Raw genomic sequence first — 24,522 nt, 5'->3', positions numbered from 1 at the left:
ATATTAATTTTAACAATTAGATACCTAAGCTTATCATAGATATTGTGAATGGATCATAATATTAAAAAACCAAAAGCCATTTTAAGGTAGTAATATAGCCAAAAAATCCCTAAGATCATGCATTTAGTGTAATATCAGTAATAGTTTTTTTTATTGTTTTGGGGGAACTTTTTTTTTTTTTTTGTCAAAGCCTTTTGACACATTGTAATTTAGGTTTATTAATGTCACTTGGAAATCACTGATTGAGTACTTAAATTTTAGTATTTGAATACATTAGAGAAAAAAAAAAACACAGTGATATAAAGTATCCCCCAAACTAAACAGGAAGCATTTTTGTTGGTTTTTTAAAAATTTTAACCATAAAAAATATGATTAAATGAGCAAATTTATCATCCAAACACCATGAACTTTATTGCACTTGTGATTTCACCATGCTCCTGTGCAGTTTGTGATATTTTGCCATAGGTATAGATACAGCAAAGCCAAAGCCACATTTAAAATCATGATGAACACTAAACTCTTGGGTTCCATCTTATCTAGATGCTCATTAACCTTTTTGTGAGATTGTTTGATCTGGTAATATATAGTGTGAGTAATAGAAAAATCTCCTGCTTTATTGCCAAAAAGCTTAACATCACGTCTGCGCATGCATGCCTGTGTGTATGTGTATTCACATATGAAAGAGGGAAAGAAACAAAAGATAACAAGAGTATGAGGACTTTGGAAATAAAAAATTTAATATTTTTCCCTCAGAGTGAACATAAATGCTGCCAGAGTAATCAAATCAATGAATCCCAAGCATTATTAGCCTCTATTTTTAAGAGAGACTGAAAAAAAAAATTGTGGCAGTCATTTCCTAAAAATTTTCTTATTACTGAAATAAGAAGTAGACATCTTGTACTTACCAGTAAAGAAAAAAAATGCTGGTTACAGAACATTAAGACAAATAACTGGCCACTCATTTTGTCAAAGCAACACATAATAAATATGTAATTAGCAGTTTAAGCATTTCATAAGTTGATCTATTTCTTTTTTTAAACTAATATTCTTTTTTAAACTAGTATTTTTTATTAAAATTTTACTTATTTATTCATGAGAGACAGAGAGAGAGAGGCAAGAGATACAGGCAGAGGGAGAAGCAGGCTCCATGCAGGGAGCCCAACGTGGGACTCCAACCTGGGTCTCCAAGATCACACCCTGGGGTGAAGGCAGTACTAAACCACTAAGCCACCAGGCTGCCCATAAGTTGATCTATTTCTAAACACCTTTAGATATCAAAACCAAAACACAAAACTGCAAAAAAAAAAAACTGTAAAAATTTATATTGCATCTTTTATGTACCAGCTTTCTTATTTTGCTTCTAAAGAGGAAGTATAAAATTAGAACAAAGCATTGTACTTTTTATCCTGCTTAAACATTTTAAAAACCTTAAATCTAATTCCCTGAAATTTCTTAATTCACTATTCAACTTACAGGATTTTTTAAAGAATGACTCCCATCAAAAGTTTACCCAAATATTTGGGTTATTTTTGTGTGTATGTGAAAGTGTTGTCCAATTGAGATTAAATATTAGCCTGTATTCTTCCTTCTGCTAAATTCATATCAAAACGAAAATAAGGATTTGCCATAGTAATTATAAATTTAGGGTAATAGACAATACAGAGTAGAGGTCCGTTTTCTTCAGGTGCTTATTCACTGCATAAGAATCTGAACTGTTGAAAATAAAACAGATGCTCTGAAAATTATCAGGCTTGTATTTAATTTATGCAGTTTTCCCATTAATAGCATTATCTATTTAACACATCCATTACATATCCTCAGTGTTAATTTAGGCGGAAAAAATGTAGCAACTTCAAAAGGAAATCTTCCATTAAATTAAGGATATTGACTTTAATGGATGTCCCAAATAGACATGAAAATTAACAGGATGAAAAAACAAGTTGATTAAAAGTGGTCCCATTATAATTTGTTATGCCACATAGAATGAAAATATTAAGACGGAATTCACTAAAAAATAGTGCCAATGAAACTCTTTGTACTCTAAAGTACATGACTTTAAAAGCTGTCAAATCATAGAATCTTATGTAAAAATATGGCTTTCTACAATTCTGAATAAACCTGTGTCTTGCAAAAAAAGAAACCTTGATATTAACAAGATTCATTTTGTTTTGACAACCAAAGAATTGGAAATGGTGATCAATTCAATTATTTAGTGACCTCACTTCATGGAAATTCTGTACCTTCTCAGAGATGGGTAAATTGCTACTCATTTCTGTTCTCACTTTCTCTTCTCTCTGTATCCCTTACCTTCACAAATATCTATTATGTTCATCAGGTTGCTTAAAATTCTTTTTTAACAATTCATTCTTTTGGACATTAAAAACTTTCTATTTTTCAACACACTTCCATTAAAGTGCCAATATACCTGCGTCATCAACTAACAAACAGCCAAGTAAAAATCACTGGTGGCAAGGATTATCCAGCTAGGGTGGAGAAGGAGAAGCAAAGACCCATGCAAATGGGCATAATATAGGGCAGGGAAAAGGTGGCTTTACAGGATGAAAGGGAAGTTGAGTTGGAACCAAAGACAAACTATCCTTTTTTTATTTAAATATTTTCTCTATCTATTTATTTATTTAAGAGAGAGAAAGAGTGAGTGCACATGATGGGGAGGGGCTGAAGGAGAGGGAGAGGAAGAATCTCAAGCATACTCTGTGCTGAGCGTAGAGCCTGACACGGGGCTCAATCCCATGACCTTGATATAACGACCTGAGCCTAAATCAAGAGTCAGATGCTCAACTCCCTGAGCCAGGAAGGTTCCCCAACAAACTATTCTTCTTTATGATATTGCATTTTTCTAGTTCAGCAATTTAACTCTAAACTTTTTCATCCACTAATTCATCTATTCTCTTTTACTGAATACTTATAATCTGAGGGCTTTGTATAGGCACTGGACATATAAAGATAAATATGAGAGAGTCACAATTCATCTCATATAATTAATGAACTATAAATGTAAATTGTTACATGCAATACATTTTCAATTATTCATTTATAATATGCTTACTGAGGGCCTTTCTCATACAGGACACTGGCTAAAGATGTCAAACAACCTTACTGTCTTTAAGGAGCTATCTAGTGAAAAAAGACAAAATGAATTATAAAAGGATATGTATGTCATGTGTTGATAAATGTACTGAGAAAATAAGTTTTACAGAGGTAATAGTAAATATGCTTATTGAGAAGAGGGGAGGAATGGTTGGGATAGATTTCAAAAAAAGAGTTGGAACATGAGCCTTCTTGAAGGAGGATTAAGAATTAACCAGGCAGAAAATTCTAGAGAAAGTTATGGATATTCTGGGCAAGAACACAAATACAGTGGCTGGGAGATGTTAAACGGCTTTATGTAGTCAAATAAATTTAAATGATATCTTATGTTTGAATTACCTGTGCTTGTAGAGTAAATATGCATAGAGCTTGATGGTGGAGGCGTGTTTTGGTGGGAGATATGAATGAAAAAAAGTAATCTGTTACTGGGTCATAGAATACTTTTAATCCTATAAGAAAACATTTGACCATCAAGCAATAAATAAGTGGTAGCAAACCATGGAAGGGTAGACAAACAGCATAATCAAACTGATACTGCAGAAACATTGGCCTGAGTGGTTGCCTGGCAAATGAATTGGTGGAAGGTCAGCAGAAGTCAGGAAGATCTTTTAGGAGGCTATTTCATGGTCTAGACTCTAGGTAGCTAATGAGGCATGAACTAAGAAAAGGAGATGGTATCAGAAATGTAAGTGGCCAAATAACAATGTGGAAGAAGAATAACATGGGTTGTAAAATGAGGATCCTTGAGAGTAAGATTCCTTAAAAGGAGCAGACATTGCTTTCAGAAAATATCCTAATAAATTTTAATTCTACAGAGTCTTCTATTATACATTTATTACTACACAAAATTAGAATTATCTTTTTCAGATAGGGCATGTGGAGGAGAACCAAGCAAGGGTGACCTTATTTTCACATTCACATGACCACATTTTACATTTCACATTTTCACACCAGCCATCATGGGGAGACCTCTGTCTAAATAATCTCCTTTTAGTGGACACAAAGGAAGGGCAAAAGGGTACAGTTTCACAACCTTCCTTGGCAAATTGGGAACAAGACCTATTATTTTTATTTTTTTCTTCCAATTAAGCCCCAACTTTTCAATTTTCTAGGTCACTTTTCTAAGCTGTCTCTTTCTTTCTTAAAACCAGTGACCCAAATACATAACTTATCAAGGAGGAGGTTTTTACTTTTTCCCAAGCCTCTGCAGAGGGATGCAGATGAACAAGTGCTGCCTTATCTGTCAATCCAGACATTTACCACAGTTCAGATCTTAAGTCATCATCTTTTACTTTAGTGCATGGCTGTGGCCAGATTACCTCAACTTCTGTGTCTGTCAGCAATCCCAAGTAGGAAAAACAGCTGAATCGGTGTGGGAAACATGGTCCTCCATGAAGCATCCATGTTGCTTAGTAACTAGGAAACATAATTCAGAATTTAAGGAACCAAGGTTCTAGGATTTTAGTCTAAACTCTTTCTACTGAAGTGCTGCTCCCATAGATAAAACATTTAACTAGTCAGTCTCTTTTATTATTTTTTGTTGAATGCTGTAAATATTTTTTATATAAAACATATGCAAGACAAGCATAGATTGAACAAAGCTCTTTGTGCTCTGAAAGAAAAAGAAATTAAAAAAGAAAAGTACTTGACAAAAGTCTTTGTTTACAAGGGAGCTTTGTATAATCATACTCTGTATAACTAAGCACTTTTTTCTTTCATTAAAGTCATTAGTGATTACCAGCAATTGGTATATTTGAATTTCATTTATATTTGTTAATGGTACCAGCCTAGAATGTCTAGCAGACACTTTGATTCAGTATGTTTCATGTAATGTCTTCCTTAAATCAGTGAATGATTCTCATTAACAATATAATGTGCTAATTGCCTTCCTTTACTTTGTCTTTTCACTATCATTTTATCTCTCTGTTCAACATATTGCCAGTAACCTAGTCATATTTATTGAGCCTCTTTATGTGCTACCATCTTTTTTTTTTTTAAGAGACAGAGGTTGGGGAGGGGCAAAGAGAAAGGTAGACAGAGAATCTCAAGCAGGCTCTACAACCAGAAAGGAGCCTGACATGGGGCTTGATTTCACAACCTTGAGATCATGACCTGAACCAAAATCAAGAGTTGGACACTTAACTGACTGAGCCACCCAGGCACCCCCATATGCTACCATTCTTAATAAATTATGGGTCTATCTAAGTAGGTCCATGGTGTCCTGTTTTGCAAAGTCTAGTTGGGGAGATGGACATTGAATTAACTAACCCTACAAATATATGTATAATCACACCTTGTAATAGTTAATGTGAGTGAAAAATACTAGAAACTGTGAAGAATTTATAATAAGAGAATCTAAAATAAACAATGGGAAAAATGAAGCATTGGGCAAGATGCCCCAGAAGAAATAAAATTTGAGGTGGAATATGGAAAACAAGTAGAAAGTAAGAAAAGGGAGGAGAGAAAGAGCTGCAAGGGAAGGAATCAGTGAATACAAAAGTTCAGTGGTTCTCACTGAAGGCCTTGTTAAACCATACATTTCTGGGGCACTTGGGTGACTCAGTGGTTAAGTGTCTGCCTTCAACTCAGGTTGTGATCCCAGGGTCTTGGGATTGAGCCTGCAATGGGGTCCCCGCAGGGAGCCTGCTTCCCCTCTGCTTGTGTTTCTGTCTCTCTCTCTCTCTGTGCCTCTCACGAGTAAATAAATAAAATATATTTTTTAAAAAACATACATTCCTGCACCCCACTGTAAAGTTTATGCTTCAGCAGATCCAAGTCAGGGTCCAAGAATTTGCTCATATTGCATTTCTAACAAGTTTTCAGGTGACCCGGCTATTGCTGGGCTGGAGAACATACTTTGAGAACTGCTAGATTAGAGAATTGAGGAAAGGTCATTATGGTGAGTCCATGGTTAACTGTGGAAGAAGTGATTGGAGAGACAGAAATGTAGAGAGAAGACAGATGAATTAAGTTCTTAAAATACTTTTTTTCATACTTTTAAGAGCAACTGGGATAACCTTAGTGGATTTTAAGCCAGGAACTGATGCGATCACATCTGTCTTTTAAAAAAAAAAAATCCCTGGGTACATCATATGCAGAATGAATTGAGGGGGAATAAGAGGAATGTGTGGTGGAAAAGCCCATTACGACATTATTCCAGGAGTTCAGAGGAGAGCAATGGGAGGGTGATAGGAATGGCAATGCGAAGATTATAGAGTTACAAGGGATAATCAGTAGGGGAAAAAACCAGTAAGGCTTGGTAATAAATTCAATGTAAGAGTATTGGAGAGAGAAGAGTGAAGAATGATTCCAAGAATTATGTTTTCTGGTTTCCAGATTGTACTGTATGGTACTATCCAGGGAAGACGATTCTTGAAAGAAGTACAGATTGAAAGTGGAGGTGATAAAAAGGGAATTATATTGTGGATTTATGACATTGAGGGTTTTTGGGGTTTTTTGTTTTGGTGTTTTTATTTTTTTATTATTTATTTTTTTTTTTTAGTTTTTTATTTTATTTTTTTAGTTTTTTCCTTTCTTTTGGTTTTTGATGGGAGGGTTTTTTTGTTTTGTTTTGTCTTTTTAGGGGAAATGTCAAATGCTCATTTGGATATACTTGGATTTAGACTTGGAGCTGAGATGAGAAGTATGTGCCAAGAATAAAACTTTGAAAGTTGTTGATCTATTTGATGGAATTTGGAGTTTCGTGTATGGATTACATCATCAAAGATTTAAGTATAGAATGAGATTACAAAAAGGCTTAGAACTAGTTGAAGGCAACAAAACTTGATAGCAAAGAATATGAGGTGATAAAGGAAACTGAAAATAACAGAGATGTAGGCAGAAAAAAATAATACAGTGGTATTGAGATACTTAATCATTTTCTAATGAACTTTTATTTTATTTTATTTTTCCACCTCTGAAGATGTTTAAGATCCTTTACTTGACATCAGTGCTCTGATGTTTTATTGGCATCTACTGAAACTTTTTCTAATCTTTTAAATTATCTTTTTGAAAATTCTAATTGTCTGGTAATATGATCTTATAATTAATAGTCCACAGTTGGATACTTTTGACTTGAAAGTGGCATTGTCAATAAATCTGCTGGAAAAACAGTTCTAAACAAGAACTCACAGGGCAAACTGGAATATATGGTCTCTCTACATTAATCATAGATTGGATCTTCTAGATCAGTGTTTTAAATTTTCTATGATATTTTCTCTTATTTTCAGTTGCTTCATTTTCTACTTTTTGAGGGATTTCTTCATTAATAGTTGAAATACTAAAAAGCTTATTAGGAGATTTTCATGGGGACATTTGATTCCTACAGCTTTACTGGACAGAGATTGGGAGGATAGCAAGGCATAACTTTTTGTGGGAGGATTCTTTCTCCTAGCAAATATCAGTATTTCAGTATTTTTGTTTGTTTCCTCCAGATAATGCAATTTATTCAGCCATCTTCTAGTGTCCGGTCTATTTTCCAGAAGATTGTGAGAGAAGAGAGAGTTTAGCTCATGGCAGCTTGCACTCCCCCATGGTTCAGCCTGATGCCTTGCCTCTGCACACCAATGGGCCACTTCATCCATATCCAGAATCTCTGTGTCTCTGTCCACCTTGCAGAATTGTCCCTCTGCAGTCAGAAGGAGTAGGCCTTCCAAACGATTTTAGCACCAGTTTCGCACCGTCTACTATCATTTCTGTTGGACCCTCTCAAGAGTTTGGTGGAACAAATAGGCCCTTTTCCTATCAGAATCTTTTCTATAGATCCTTGGGATGTAAATTCCTCCCCTCTGCTAAATCATTTATGACTCTCTGACTTCTTTGTTTTCCAGAAATCAATGGTAATATTATTTTGGTCTGGACGTCTATTTACATTTTTACATTTAAAATTTACTCCACTTGAAATGTATTTTGCAATATAATTAGGTAAAAAAAATTCTGTTAAATAATCAGTTGTTCTAATGCAATATATTTAATTATTCATTATTTTCTCATCAATTAATGCTCCTACTTTTTTTATAGATGAAAGACTTTATACACTTCCTTGGGTTTGAAAAGATTTTTCTCAAGGTTTCCTATGTATTAAATCAAATGAAATTATATGTAAAACTATGTATCATGTTCTTTGAACATGCTACTATTATAGTGGACATTACTGTAGTGTTTCCTTCTCAAGTACAATAATTAGAGTAGTTAAAATACAACTTTATAAAGATGCTGAACAAGTAGAAAGTAGAAGAAAGCTTTGCATTTTGTATCATTGTTCTATTTTTTTTTCTCTTGTATTGAGCAGAACCTCTCCTTTGTCCTTTTCTTAGCATATTATGATGACATGACTCCCTTTTAATTTTAAGGCTTTCTCAACTTATAAAAGCCATTCACTGTAACTTCTTTTGGTGAATAGCTCATTATATTTTCTAAGACCCTGTTGTTTTACCATCTTTGAAAACAAATAAAAATGACACTTCTAAACACTCCACTAAACCAAATTAGATTTATTCTGAAGAGCTCAGTGAACAACATTTTGAATGAGATCCATAATGGGCTTTTTAATTAAATGAATATAGTCATTTCATAGAGGCAATTCTCATTAGTAGAGCAGTATTGAGATGACCGTTTCATCCTAATTGTGCTGTGTGTTTATATAAGGGGCCTCATTTTAGGGTTGGTTTGAATAGATTTATATCTAATCATGTCTTGACACTTAGTTCACATTTGAAAGGTAAATATTACTGCTTTTCCAAAGACAAATAGTAAATAAAACAATAGAATAAAATATTTTTCCACTAATGTTATATTCTTTTATTTGAATTAGATGGAAGAGAAATTAGATATCACATATCACCTTCTATTCATTACTTGGCTTTTCTTTTATTTCTTTCCTTTAGTAATGAACTGAATATTTGTGTCTCCTAAAAGTTCATTGTATTGAAATCCTAACTCCCTGTGTGGTGATTTTGGAGATGGGCCTTTAGGGAAGTAATGAAGGTTAACTAAAGACGTAAGGGTGAGTCCCTGATCTGATGGGATTAGTGTCCTTAAAAGAAGAGACACCAAAGGGCTCACTTGCTCTCCTTTTCCACATTCATAAATGAATGAACCAAAGTAAAGCCGTGGAGGCCATGTGCAATAGAAAATGCTGTAAACTGCAAGCCAGGAAGTCTTCACCAAAAACCAACCATTCTGTACCCTGATCTCCAACTTCCAATCTCCAGAACTGTGAGAAAATGAATTTCTATTGTATAAGCCACTCAGTCTGTGATATTTTTAATGGCAGCTCGAGCTGACTAATGTACTTTGTTATGTACAGCTCTGAAATGCTAATATTCTGAGTTGTTGTGAAAGTGGATATGTAAATAATGGATGCAACCTCCAAAGATATTAAAGAAGCATGAGCTTAACATATCTTTCCACAAGTTTGAAGCTTCATTACATGAAGTGTCTTTATTGTATAGGTACCATTAGGACAAGGTACCAAGAATTGTTGGAACATTTTACAAGTGGAGAATGGGACTCCAAGTAGAATTATCAAGATATAAAAATATATAGGTAAATGACTTTCTTCTGTAGAGTGCAGCATGAAAAGTTGGAATGAAGAGTAACTTTCAGGAAATGGCTGGTGGGGGTGGGGGGTGACCTAAAACACACTACCTCAGCTAGGTATTTGAGGAGAACATCCTTAGTGATATGTCATCTCAATAGTATGTACTCTTGGTATGATGTGATATTCCTGCCTAAAACTCAATATCATAGTTTAACTATGAGAAAACTAGCAGACAAACCCAAATTGAAATTTAGTCTACAAAAGATCTGACCAGTACTCCTTGAAACTGCAAAGGTCATCAAAAACAAGGAAAGTCTGAGGAACTGTCACAGTTTAGTAGAGTCTAAGGAGACAAGAAAAATAAATGATATGATATTCTAGATGGGATCCTGGAATAGGTAAAAGAATATTAGATAAAAATTAAAGAAATGCAAATAAAGTATGAACGTTAATGAATAATAATAAAGTATCAGCGATAGTTCATTAGTTAAGACAAATGTACCGTATTAATGTAAGATGGTCAACAATAGGGGAAATTGGGTGAGGGGTAAATGAGAACTCTGTATAGTGCTGCAACTTTTCAGTAAAACTGAAAGTGATTGGAAATCAAGTTTATTTTTAAATTGTATATGCAAGGAATGCTATATTTTTTAATTTGTTTTTACCCAAGTCAGCAAGACTCATAGATCAGGGTAGAGAACCTCCTTTCTCCAAAGATCAGTAGTAGTCCTGATGTTGTGAGAAATCCTGCACAGGTTCTTATCCAATTTGCATCCTAGGTTCGTGTTCCCAGGTAACATGTGGATCAGTCAAAGGAGAGTTTTTTTGTTTTGTTTTTGTTTTTGTTTTTGTTTTTAATGGCTTAGAGTAACCCAGTTTTATTTCATTCTATCATTTCATTTCCAGTTTGGCATACTAAGGGGATCTGCTCACTCAGAGACCAAGGCTAATGGGAGTTTCATATAACACCATCAACTTAAACAAATTTCCAAATTCACTGGAACAAGAAAAGATATTCTGAATAATCCCATATGAGAATGTCACTGTCTTAGTCTAGAAATGACATATTACTTTCCTCACTGCCCATTGACTAGAATTTGTCATATGACAATTGCCATCTGCATGAAGATTGGAAAATGTAGGGAAAAAATGGAATATTTGGTGAGGAATAACTTCACCTTTGGTTCATATTTCCTCATTTTAAAACTATTCCTTGGCTTACTTTTATCTATTTTTATTACTACTTCCAAATATTTGAGTACACTGTTTTTATCAACACTACTTAATCTTTGATACTCAAAATACTTTCAATCCCTTCTCTAGAGGAACTGTGAAACCCAATACAGATTTAAATTTACCACCATTTCCCGTGGACTAAAAACAATATTCATGCTTCCCCCAATTTTCACCTGCTGAAGACCTATCATTGGAAATAGTAAGAAGAAATATGAAATGACTATATGTGTGAATGTAGGAAATTATTATTTTAAAGTTATTGCCTAGTGATGGGGAAAAGTGCAAGTTATTCCATGGTTCATCTCCTGCAATCATTACTTTAAGATTGTCTCCAATTCCAGTGTCATCAATTAGTATAAGGTCCCAACTGCATTTTGATCAGGCTTGATAAGGCTTTATTTTCATAAGGAAATTGCCCTCTTGCCTTCTAAATTGGATAATTACAATTCTAAAAACCCACTCAGAAATGTAAATGCCCAATTGCCTATGAAAATGCTATGTTTTGACATGCACTTATTGCATCTGTGTCTCTGAGTATAGTTGAATTAGCTTTTGCTTCTTGGTACAAGCTGAGTTTATATTTACCTTTCTTACTAACATCAGAAACTAAATGATGACAAATTAGAATCTCTTTCATGATGTGGTAGTTAATGGCTATTAGAAAAACATATGGGCAAATTTTGACAAGTGGTTTAATATCTAAATACTGCTACCCGTTTGTGTAGCATTGTTATGAATCATAACTAAACATTAAAACTCACTTTCATAGGATATATTCTGATCCCTGGTATATAGATTGCATATAATTCTGTACTAAAAGCCACCATTCAACACACAAAATCATATAAACACAATTTCTTCCAATCTCTTTATCTTTATATTAATTAATTAATTAATGCACTTAAATCATCTTTACCCCCAGTGGGGGGCTCGAACTCATGACCCTGAGACCGAGAATCACATACCCTACCTACTAAGCCATCCAGACACCCCAGTTTTAATCTCTAATTATAGCTCATGTGGTAAGGAGAATCTAAGGTAGGAAACCTGGAGGGAATTATCATATACACTTGTGTTTTGTTCATGTTTTCAATCTCTTCAAACTCTTTTAGGAAATTTCAGATGATTGTATGCTTTACCTCTGTAATCTGCTGTGACCCACACATTTGTAAATCTGAATATTGTGTAAATTCTAGAAATATTATTTCTCTATTAAAAATGTAACAGACTTTTATAAACCTTTCCTACAGAATTTTGTCCTAGTACTAAAAGCCACCCTGTGATCTATTAGGCTGATCTTTTAATCTTAAGCCTCCTGACATGGAACTTTTGCTTGTTTCACCAAATAGAATGCCCTCTCCTTTCCTTTCTGTGTTTTGTTTTGTATTCACAATAATTAACTATAGAGTTATAAGTCTATTTTGACCTACAGGGCTCTTAATGTGGGCTGTTCTATTGAACCTCTTTGTTCATCAAACATATAGGTGTTACACATGGAAAGGATGAAAAGTAAGCTGACTAAAGCAACATTGAATAAATTATTTCCTTTCCATCCTCCAAATGATGTGCCATCTGTATCGAGTCACATTTATAATCTTTACCCACTTCTCTCCATTCCTGGGTCTTCATCTAAACCACTCTTACTCATCCTTCATATGTAACTTCAGGGATCACTTTCTTCAGAAATGGTGCTCTCATTTTTAAAAATATATTTTTGTTTGTTTGTTTTAGATTTACTTATTTGACAGAGAGAGCACATAAGCAGGAGGGGCTGAAGGAGAGGGAGAATGGATCTGAAGCACACTCTACACTGCTGCTCTCTTTTATTATGATCTGGTCTCTTATCTATTAACCTCCATTCTCCCCATATTTGCTGTAGAGGATTTTATCACTGCATAACTGATTTGTTTATTTGTCTGTATCCTTCTTACATTTCCCTTACAAGATGGAATAATTCTACTTTGATTATTATTGCTTCATCAATGTGGTACATAACCCTTGAAACATAGGTAACCCTCGAGAAATTGCTGTTGAATGAATGTCACCTAGCCAGTTAATGTAAGAACAAGGATCCACGTCTAAGCTTACTTGGTTCCTAAACCATATTCTTGACTTTTGGCATATTTTGTCACTGCTATTAGTACTTTAGAGGATACCAAATTATTTTTAAGTTTTTGTTTGTTTTTAGACTTTCTAATTAGCTCCAATATCTCTGTGCTTATTTCTGATCAATCATGTACAAATCTAAATTTGTAATCTAAATCTACAGTAATTTTGTGTGTCGTGATGTCTTCTAGTAAAATCTATCTTCCCTGCTCTTCCAGTGACCTTTCTTCAACTTCCTAATGTTCTACATCTTTATTTTTGTTGTTATTGTTGTTGTTTGGTTTCTGCCCCATATCTTGTTGCAAATACTGCCTATATTATTTTTCTAGGTAGACCTTATCAGAGTTTGATATTTCAGTGAAAGTCCTACTGAACTGTTTGAGTTATGGAATTTATGTATTAAAAAGTGAGGATAGGGACGCCTGGGTGGCTCAGCAGTTGAGGCGCTGCCTTTGGCTCATGGCATGATCCTGGAGTTCTGGGATCAAGTCCCACATGGGGTTCCCTGCCAGGAGCCTGCTTCTCCCTCTGCCTGTGTCTCTGCCTCTCTCTCTGTGTCTCTCATGAATAAATAAATAAAATCTTAAAAAAATAAAAAAATAAAAAGTGAAGATAGAGGTACATGCAACCATCCACTTGTCTTATATTTAAGTTTTTGATATTATTCCTTAATACAATATAAACAATAATTTGATAGTAATACCAGAAGTTTATGGCTTACTGTCTCAATGCCTTGTGTTTTTCTTATTTAGTTATTTTTGGTCTCTTTTTTTTTTGTTGTTGCCAACTTCTTATTTTGAATAATTATGGATTCACAGGAAGTTGCAAAGACCACACAGAGAGTTTTCAGGTACCATTCATCCAGTTTCTCCCAAAGGTTGCATCTTACATGGCTACAGTGCAATAGCAAACCAAGAAACTGTTAACACCATAAAATGTAAGTATAGTTGTATGACATTTTATCACGTGTGTATTCGTGAAACTACTACTTCAATGCAGAACATATGGAACTACTTTGCCATGAAGATTCCCATTCTGCTACCCTTTTATGGCCATATACAAATCCCTAAACCCTTACTGCTTTGTTCATTAAACCCTGCCAACAATTAGTCAGTTCTACAACTCTGTAACTTTGTTTTGAGAATATTATGGGTTTATTATGGGTAAATGGGTTTATACAGTATATGACCCTTAGAGACTGGCTTTTTTTTTTTTTTCCACTCAGGACAGTGATCTTGAGAATGATCCAAGTTGCTGCATATATTGATAGTTTTTTCCTTTTTATTGATTAATAGTAATCCATGATATGTAGATACTACATTTTGTTTATTAATAGACATGTTAAGTAACATTTTTGTTGTTTCAATTTGGGGCAGTTACAAAGAAAGTTGCCATAAAAAATTTATGCACAGGTTTTTGTGTAGATACAAGTTTTTATTTCACTGGGATAAATGCCCAGAAATGCAATTGATCTGTTGTATGGTAATGTATAGTTTATTTTTTTAATAAACTGCCTAGCTATTTTTCATAGCAACTCTGCCATTTTACATTTTTAGCAACAGTGTGAGGGATTGTTTTGTTTTGTTAAGATTTTATTTATTTATGTGTTTATTTATTTATTTATTTATTTACTTGAGAGAGAGAGAGAGAGAGTACAAGTAGAGGAAGGGGCAGAGGAGAGAGAGAGAGAATTACAAATGAACTCATCCTAAATGCAGAGTCTGAAGCGAGGCTCAGTCTTAAGACCCTGAGGTCATGACCTAAGCCGAAATCAAAAGTTGGGCTCTTAACTGACTGAGTCACCCAGGTGCCCTGAGATTGAATTTCTTCATAGTCTCACCAGTGTTTCATGTTGTCACTATTTTTAATTTTAGCTATTCCAGTAGGTGTGTAGTGATGTCTCATTGTGCTGTTAATTAGCATTTCCCTAAATGACTATTGATATGAAACATCTTACATGCTTATATACCATCCATTTATCTTCTTCAGGGAAAAATCTTTGCCCATTTTCTAATTAGTTTTTTTTTCCTGTTGTGTTTTGTGAGTTCATTATAAATTCTTGATCCAAATCATTCATCAGATACGTGCTTTGCAAATATTTTCTTCTAGTCTATAATTCATCTTTTCATCCTGTTTGACAGGGTCTTTCACAAGTAAAAGTTTTCAATTTTGATGAAGTCCAGTTCATCTTTTTTTTTTTTTTTCTTTTATGGACATCTTTTTGGTGTCATGTTTAAAAACTCTTTACCAGTTTGAAGTCCCAAAGATTTTCTTCAGTGTTTTCAAGAAGTGCTATAGTTTTACACTTTTTATTTAAATCTACCATCTATTTGGAATTAAATAAATTCCAAAAAATAGTGTAAATTGTGAGGCTTAGATTGAGATTTATTTTTCTGCCTATGGGTGTCATATTGCTCCAGCAGAATTTGTTGAAAGGCTATTTTTCCTCCACTGAATTGTTTTTTCCCTTTGTCGAAAAATCTGTTGGCTGTAATTCTGTGTGTATCTGGATTCTCTATCCTGTTCTTTTGATCTATGTGTCTATGCCTTTACTAATACCATAGTCCTGATATTATGTCTTATAATAAATCTTCAAATCACATGGACTAGTAATTCCTACCACTTTATTATATTTTTCAGAAGTTTTATAGGTATTTTAATTCTTTTACCTTTCTACATAAACTTTAGGATAATCTTATATATGCCTACAAAATATCTTGCTAGGATTTCATAGGAATCATGTTGTATATGTATGACAATTTGCAGAAAATTGATGTCTTTCCTGTGTTCAGTCTTCTAATACACGACCATGTTATGTGTCTCCATATAACTAGATCTTCTTTGATTTCATCAGCATTTTGTAATTTACAACATATCAGTGTTGTACATATTTTATTAGATGTATACGTAGGTATTACCCTTTTTTGGTGGGTTTGGAACTCGTATTACATTTTCAGTTTTGATCTTGATGCATTCATTACTAGTATATATAAAAATGTCATTGACTTTAAAATATTTATGTTGTACTATGTTTCATTTCTGAACGCACATTTATATATGATATATTCATATGTGAATTCAGAAATTTTATATATAAATGTATAACATATATATACTTATATTTATATGTGAGTTCAGGAGTTTATATATATGTATATAAATGTACAACTGTTTTGTACATTTATTTGGGGGATTTTCCACGTAGGCAGTCAGGTCATCTGCAAATAGAAATAATTTCTTCTTTTCCAATCTAAATGCCTTTATTTCATTTACTTAACTGTATCCTGGTGGCTATAATTTCCAATTCTATGTTGAATAGCAGTGGTGAGATTGGATAAACTTGTATTATTCCTAAACTTGGAGAAAAAGCATTCAGTCTTTTACCATGAGCTGTAGATTACTTGTAGTTTCCTTTTTTTTTTTTTTTAAAGCAATCTATAGAAGTCTCTCTATTCCTAGTTTTCTAAAACTGATTATCATGAATGGGTATTCAAATTTGCCAAATGCTTTTTCTGCATCCATTGATAAGATCCTGCAATTTTTCATGTAGTTTTTCTTTTTTACCCTTTTAATATGACAGGTTATATTTCTTATATTTCAAATATTGATCTAGTCTTGCATCCCTAAAATAAACTCATTTAGTTATGATGTATTAGTTTCTTATGTTTTTCTGAATTCTATTTGCTAGTGCTTTGTTCAGATTTTTTTTGTCTATATATATGAAGAATATTGTTCTATTGTTTCTTCCTTACCTATATCCTTCCCTCCTTCCTCCCTCCCTACCTCCCTTCCTTCCTTCCCTCTTCTCTCTTCCTTCCTTTCTTTCTACCATTTTTGTCATCTGGATTTTGGATTAGGTTAATTGATAGCTATATCACATGAGTTGGAAAGTCTTTCCTCCTCTATTTTTTACATGAGCTTGTTTAAAATTAGTTCTTGTTATTTTTGTTAGTTCTTCTTAAAATGTTTAGTACACTTTTCCAATGAAACTATTTGAGCCTGGAGATTTCTTTTTTAGAATTTTATTAAATAAACAATTTAATTTCTTAAGATTTATGGAACAGTTTACATTATTTATCTATTTCATGTTGGCTGAGTAGTGTTAATTTGTGCTTTCAAGAATTGGTCCATTTCATCTATGTTGTCAAATTAATTTGTGTAGAGTTATTAGTATTGTTCCCTTACTATCCCTTTGATACCAGTAGAGGCTATAGAGATATTTTTTATTTTATTCATGACATTGATGTCTTCTCTCTTTTTTTTCTAATCTGTTACACCAGAGATTTGTCAATTTTACTGATCTTTTCCAAAAGCCAGATTTTGTTCTATAGATTTTCTTCATTGTTTCTCTGTTTTCTTGCTTCATTAGTTTCTTGGTTTTGTTTCTTTGTTTATTATTTCCTTCCTTTTGCATGATTTGTACTTATTTTTGTTCTTTTTCTAGTTGCTTGATGTGACAGCTTAGATTATTGATTTGAGACTTTTATTTTTTGCTAATATAGGCATTTAATGATATGCATTTTTCTTTATCACTACTTTAGCTGCATCCTATGTGGGATTTCACTTTCACTCTGTTAAATTTATTCTTTTTCTATTTCCTTTAATATTTCCCCTGGTCTGGATCACATAGAAATATAGTGTTTAGTTTCCAAGCATTTGGAGGTTGTCCTGTGATTGCTTTAATATTGATTTTCTATTCTGATACTACTGTCATCAGAGAATACATTCCATATGATTTAAATTCTTTGAGTTTGCTTTATGGTTAAGATGTGGTCTATTTTGGTAAATGTTCTGTGGACATAATGTATAATCTACTGTTATTAGATGGCATATCATATAAATGCATATTAGATCCTGTTGGTTAATAACAATGTTGATATCTTTTATATTTTTGCTAATTTTATGTCTAGTTGTCTATCACTGCTTGCTTGAGAGATGGGTGTGGAAAGGTTAACTACAATTTTAGATTGGCCTATTCATCCAGTCTACCAGTTTTGCTTTGCATATTTTGCAACTCTCTTGTTTGGTGTATACACATTTAGTATTGTTGTTTTATTGGTGGATTGGCCCTTTTATCACTATGTAGTGACCTACTCTGTTCCTGGTAATTTTCTTTGCTGGAAAGTCTACTTTGTCTGGTATATTAATACAGCCATTCCCTTTATCCTTTGGTTATTTGCATATTCTTTATAAATACTTTCAGTTTCAACCCCCATATGTCATTATACAGCTACTCTCCACTTTTTGAAAGTTTGCATTATGCTACTTCACTTTAATGAAACATCTACATTAATACATGTTTCCATTAACCTCAAGAAATCCTAAGAGGATTTTCACTTATGGAAAAAGACAAAAAAGGTATTCAGTGTTTCTTTTGCATTGAGCCATTATAGAGGCAGGGCCAACCAGTAGCAACAAGAGTGGCACCACCAAACTCCTTCTCGAGGAACTATAGTCAGCATCTCAGCATCAAGGCTCTGTAGCTTTGAACTGTGTCCACAAGCATCTGTTCTTATCTTTATTCCTTTTGTGCATCCATTAGCAAGTTGTGTCGTCAGGCATTAGAAAAGCCAAAGAGAAGTTATTTAGGGGGTCTTGGAATGCTGGAAAATTCTTTCTATATAAATTAGTGATAATTGTTTCTTCACTTTGTGCCATGTTGTGTCTTATGAGAGGTTTCATAAGAACACTCTACTATTAGATAGTGAGGGAAACCTGTATTTTATGTGAGGTTCTTGTAGATAGCATACAGTTGCATCATAATTTTAAATATACTCTTTCAATCTTTATTTTTTAATTGTTGTAATTAGATTATTTACATATAATGATATGTTTAGGGCTTATAACTGTCATTTTATTTTTTGTTTTCTGTTTGTTCTCTTTGCTTTTCATTTATGTGTTTTCTTTTTCTTCTCTTCCTATAGGTTACTTGAACATTGTTTAGAATTCCATTTTAATTTATCTGTGATGTTTATAAGTGTAGCTCTTTGTGTAGAATTTTTAAATATTTGCTTTAGGTTTAATATTGAATCTACATAACTTATAACAGTCTACTGGTGTCAACATTTGACTGGCTTCAGTAAAGTACTGAAAATTTTTCTACCCTTACATTATTCCTCCTTACCTCAATTATAATATAATTATCTTACATATTTCCTGTATATACACTGAGAGCTAGAGTAAACAGTTTTATAATTTTTTTCTTCAATCAGCAGGTATAATTTAGAAATCTTAATAGGAGAAGGCAAGTCCTTTGTATTTACCCATAATTTTGATTTCTGTTGTTTACTTCCTTTCTGATGTTTCAAAATTTGCTCCTTTATCATTTATTTTCTATTTAGATAACTTCTGTAAGCCATTCTTTGAGGGCAAATCACCTGGCAACAATTCCATTTGATTTTTATTTCTTTTTTGTTTACTGTTTTATTTTCCATCATCTGAGACCATCTTGAATTCCTCTTTATTCCTGAAGTCTGTTATTCTTGGATGTGTATTCTGGAATGAAGTTCTTTTATTTCAGCCCTTTAAAAACATGCTATTTCCTTTTGGCTTCCATGAATTCTTATCAGGAATTCACTATCATTAGAAAATTTTCCCTATAGGTACGGTGTTATTTTTCTGTTTGCTATGAAAATTTCTTTTACCTTTAATTTTCAGAAGATTAGTTTATCTTGTTTAGGGTTTGCTCAGTTTCTTAAATTCCTAAATGCATATCTTTTGCTAATTTGGGGAAGTTTTCAACTTTTAATTCGTTATAGAAATATTTCTTTATAGAAATAATACTTTATTTCTAAAAGTATTAGAATACTTTTTCCAACTCTGCCTCTGGAACTCTAATAAGATGTATGTTAGATCTTTTGTAATAGTCTCAGAGATCTGTGAGTCCCTATTTTTGTATTATTTTCCAAATTATTTTTTTCTGTTCAAATTACATAATTTCTATTGTTCTCCCTCAGGGTTCTTTATTTTCTATTTCCTTGCTAAGGATTTCTTTTTAAAAAAATTATATCAAATATGTTCATAAGTTCTCAAAAAGGCATTTTTATGATGAATGATTTCAAATTCTTGTCAGATATTTCTAATATTTGTATCATTTAAGTGTTGGCATCTGTTGATTACCTTTTCTCATTTAAGTCTTCCTGGCTCTTTGTATGTCAAAACAATTTTAAATTAAGTCCTAGATATTTTAGGGACTATGTGCAAGACTTTAGATCTCATTTAAACCTTGTGTTAGCTAGCCACCTTTGACACTAATCTGGCAGGCAAAGGGAGAGTGCTGCTCGGTACTGCCAGGTTACAGTGAAATCTCAGATTCCTTATTCAGCCTCCTTTGACTCTTGAGGAGGTAACTTCTCTTTACTACTGAGTAGTGCTAAAGTCCTATCTACTGATACTACCTCAATCAAGAGTAAGTAGGGGTACCTTGTTACCAACAGGTAGGGATAGAAGTGCAGGGTTCTCACATGGTCTCCACTGATGCCAAAGGAGAAAAAGACAACCATTTGCCACTCATTCTGCAAGGATGAAAGTCCTGGCTCACCACTCAGACTTATTTGTGCCATCATAATTGAAAGGAGGATTAGGCAAAAAAAATTTAAGAGAAGTAAAACTTTACTTCCTTGTCTCACAAATAAAGTTGGCTGAATTGGTTGCTTTTTGGTGATTAGTGAAAGAGACCAAATCCCATATCCTTGTCCAACTCTTCTGACTCATCCTTGCTCTAGCCTTGGAGTGGCGGTGGCTACAGGGGCAGCAGCCTCAAATGCAGATGGATCAGCCAAAAAGGCCTTGACCTTTTCAGCAAGTGGGAAGGTATAATCAGTCTCCAGAGACAAAGCTAGGACCTGCTTGCATCTATTGATGGTAGAATGGGACACTGATGTGACAGTTAGTAACCTATCTGCAGACATACATTGGCAACATTGGGGACACTTTCCAGGAAGTGAGAATGGAGCTTCCTCTGTGATGTCAAGCACTTCAGAGTTGTAGATGCTGCCATTGTCAAACACCTATGTATGATCACCTCAAAGGAGAAGGAGGAGATGTTCAGCATGTTTAGCAGTATGCTTTTGCTGGCTTTTGTCTCCAGCCTCAAACATTTACACACCACTCAGGATTTCAGTAGCACCTCTGGAGATTTTAGTGGTGATGCCTAAAGCCTGGAAGAAAATCTTCTCTGGCACCAGACCAGTGTGCAGGGCTGACACAGTGACTTTACATGGGGCTAAGTCACCAAGGTGGGCAACAGCTGGCACCTTTTTGGCCAGCAGCATGTCCCTGATCTTAGTGAGGTCCTTCTTGGTAAAAACAGAGCCCACATTCCCCCTGATGGGAGGCAATAGTTTCTCCAGAGCAGGGTTGTTCTCCAAATGCCTTCAGATGGCCTTGTGCATCATGGGCATTCTTGCCCATCAGCACCACAACCTTCCTTTTGACTGTAGTTGGTGGAAAGAGAAGAAAAGTACTTCCTCATTTTTTAGAGGTTTTTGCATATTCCTTTTGATTTTGTTACCAAGATTTTAAGTGATTAATTTCTAAATCATCTGGATTACATCTTTAACAGTTTGATTTTTTGGTTGCTGTTTTGGCTTTTTAATGTTGCATTGCATTATGAAATTCTTGTATTTCTGGCAATGTACTTTTGGTGCCACAATTAATGCACTATAGATTGAAGGATAAATAAATGTGTGTGTGTGTGTGTGTGTGTGTGTCCCTCTTCCCCAAATTGTGTTGATTCAATTGTCTTATAGCTTTCTGAGGCAGAAGAAAAGTTTGTCATATATATATATATATATATATATATATATATATATATATATATCTTAGTGTGAATTGGATATGTGTTTGTCTCTCTAAAAATACTTAGAAAAATTTGTTTTATTTTTTTTCTTTATCCTTGACATTTAAGACTTCCTGCAGGGATATGTACAAAGTTGAGGTACTCTTTGTATTTATGTTGCATGGTAGATTTTAAGCCATCTTGATCTCCAGATTCAAGTGTTCCTTCACCCCAGAAAAATTCATTTTATTACTTCTTGGACATTGATTTTTATCTTGTTCTTGACTGCACTCTGGACTGCAAATTGTATTTTAGGGTACTTTCCATGTGTCTTCCTCATTCTCATAATTTATGTTTTTCTTAAGTATTTTGTGAAAGATTTCTTAAAATTGACATCTAATTTACTCATGTGGGTTTCTATAATATCCAATATTCTGTTCATCCCTCCATTGCAGTTTTTACATCCATTATCATGTTTTTTTTGTCTGAGGTGAAACATTTGTTTCTGTGAACAGCTGGTAGAAGAATTCCTCTTGGAAAGAAAACTATTTTGAAAAATATTTTACCTGTGCATGAGAAGCTAAGGGAAATGCCCAGGAAACAAAGAATGATTGCTGAATTGTAATTTGTGATAGGGGCAATGGAGAGAATCAAGGAGGTTATGGATAGTTCTGAGACACTCGTCATGACCTTCTGGTAGGGCTCTAGCACATTTTCAGCATATGGTATTTGATTAATCGATTTGATTCATTTTTGTCTGTTTGAAAATGCAAGAGCTAAGTATTATGTTTTATTTTAGGGCCAATGTGTCAGAGCCAGTAAATAACGTAAGAGACAGAGAAAGCAAGGAAAATGCAGTCTCCTTAGCATTAGCAGAGGTACTTGGGAAACCTTTGGACTTCCAAAGGCTATGAAATTGATGAGGAGAGTATAGTCAGGCACAGAAGAAATTCTGGGCTATTTTTCAAAGACTTAAAAGCCAGAGCTGGACCAATACAGAGGAGGACCACATGAATACAGAAGGAGAAGATGACCCTGCACAAGCCAAGGAGAAAGGCCTCAGAAGAAATTACCTTGCCAACACCTTGATCTTTGACTTCTAGTTATCCAGAATTGTGAGAAAACAAATTTCTGTTTAAGCCACTTCCTAGCCATCCCCTGCCAGCCCCTCCAAAGAAAGGTAATGGGGCAACTCCACCTAAGATACAGGTAATGTTTTGTTTGTTTGTTTCCCTGTTCTCAATTCTTTCTGTTCCCTATAATTGCCTGTCTACTTTTAGTTTGAGTGATTTTTTTTTTTAATCTTGCTAGGGGGGATCCCTGGGTGGCGCAGCGGTTTGGCGCCTGCCTTTGGCCCAGGGACTGATCCTGGAGACCTGGGATCGAGTCCCACATCGGGCTCCCGGTGCATGGAGCCTGCTTCTCCCTCTGCCTGTGTCTTTGCCTCTCTCTCTCTCTCTCTCTCTCTCTTTGTGACTATCATAAATAAATAAATTAAAAAAAATTAATCTTGCTAACTTACTACATTTGTGCTTCATGGAAATTTCAGAAGGATCATCTCAGAGACTAGGTTTGTTTGGGTCTTAATCAATTATATCCAAATGAAGTAGGCCGTAAAATGTTTATATTCACTCTAATTTTCTTTTCCAATTCAGAGACCCTGTAATCTGAGGAGTCTTAATTTAGGGAGCTAGACAACCATGGAGTCATAACAGCAAGCATGACATTGCTCTGTCTCCATTGTGGTTATACCATTAGAAGTTGGTTAAAATATTGCTCCTGTTCCCTCCGAGTCTCATTTATTTTATTTTTTTTAATTAATTAATTAATTAATTAATTATTATTTATTTTTTATTTATTTATGATAGTCACAGAGAGAGAGAGAGAGAGGCAGAGACACAGGCAGAGGGAGAAGCAGGCTCCATGCACCAGGAGCCCAATGTGGGACTCCATCCTGGGTCTCCAGGATTGCGCCCTGGGCCAAAGGCAGGCGCCAAACCGCTGGCCACCCAGGGATTACCTCAGAGCCTCATTTAATCCTGCTTATTAGAAAAACAAGCAAAAAACCAAATCTCTTTGTCTAGCAAGTCCATTGCTTTAGTAAGAGCAATATATGCCAACACAGGGTCCTTATTCTGTGTCATCTCAGGCATCTAGGACCTTCCCCAATGCCATACTTGAATCAAAATAAATACTTCCTATCTATTAAACGTTTTATCCCTGATCCCAGATATTCTAAAATAAGAGTTCCTATGTATTGGAATCTGCTTCATATACTTGAGGCCAGTAGTTTTCTTGAATTGGTGACTGGTGGGTTGTTGGCCTATCACCTGGTCTAGTTGTTTCTGTATTATATCTTGCCTAAAGTCCTCAAAGTTTCTTACATGTTATTATCTGTCAGAAAGACAGGGAATATTGGGAATATTGACATTTAAAAATTTTGTTTTAAATTAACTTAATTATGTCTCTAAGCCCCCATCTACTGGGCTGGTGGAAAATTTAATCTCAGAAATTCTCTTTTTTGTTTGTTTGTTTAAAGATTTTATTTATTTATTCATGAGAGACACACACACAGAGAGAGAGAGAGAGGCAGAGACACAGGCAGAGGGAGAAGCAGGCTCCATGCAGGGGACCAGCCCAACAGGGGACTCGATCCCCGGTCCCCAGGATCAGGCCCTGGGCTGAAGGTGGCGCTAAACCGCTGAGCCACCTGGGCTGCCCTAATCTCAGAAAATCTTATATTCTAACAATT

General features: G+C 34.4%; 1 protein-coding gene and 1 pseudogene across 2 annotated transcripts in view; one reads left to right on the top strand and one right to left on the bottom strand.

The window, feature by feature from the left end:
• Window positions 1-24,522, top strand: part of LRRTM4 (leucine rich repeat transmembrane neuronal 4) — a 712,850-nt gene that overhangs the window by 242,802 nt on the left and 445,526 nt on the right. The gene's annotated exons all lie outside the window — the stretch shown is intronic.
• Window positions 20,655-24,522, bottom strand: part of LOC121490933 — a 59,071-nt pseudogene continuing 55,203 nt past the window's right edge.

This window comes from Vulpes lagopus, chromosome 5 (assembly GCF_018345385.1).
Source record: "Vulpes lagopus strain Blue_001 chromosome 5, ASM1834538v1, whole genome shotgun sequence".
NCBI lineage: Eukaryota > Metazoa > Chordata > Mammalia > Carnivora > Canidae > Vulpes > Vulpes lagopus.
This window is presented reverse-complemented; position numbering and strand designations above follow the sequence as displayed.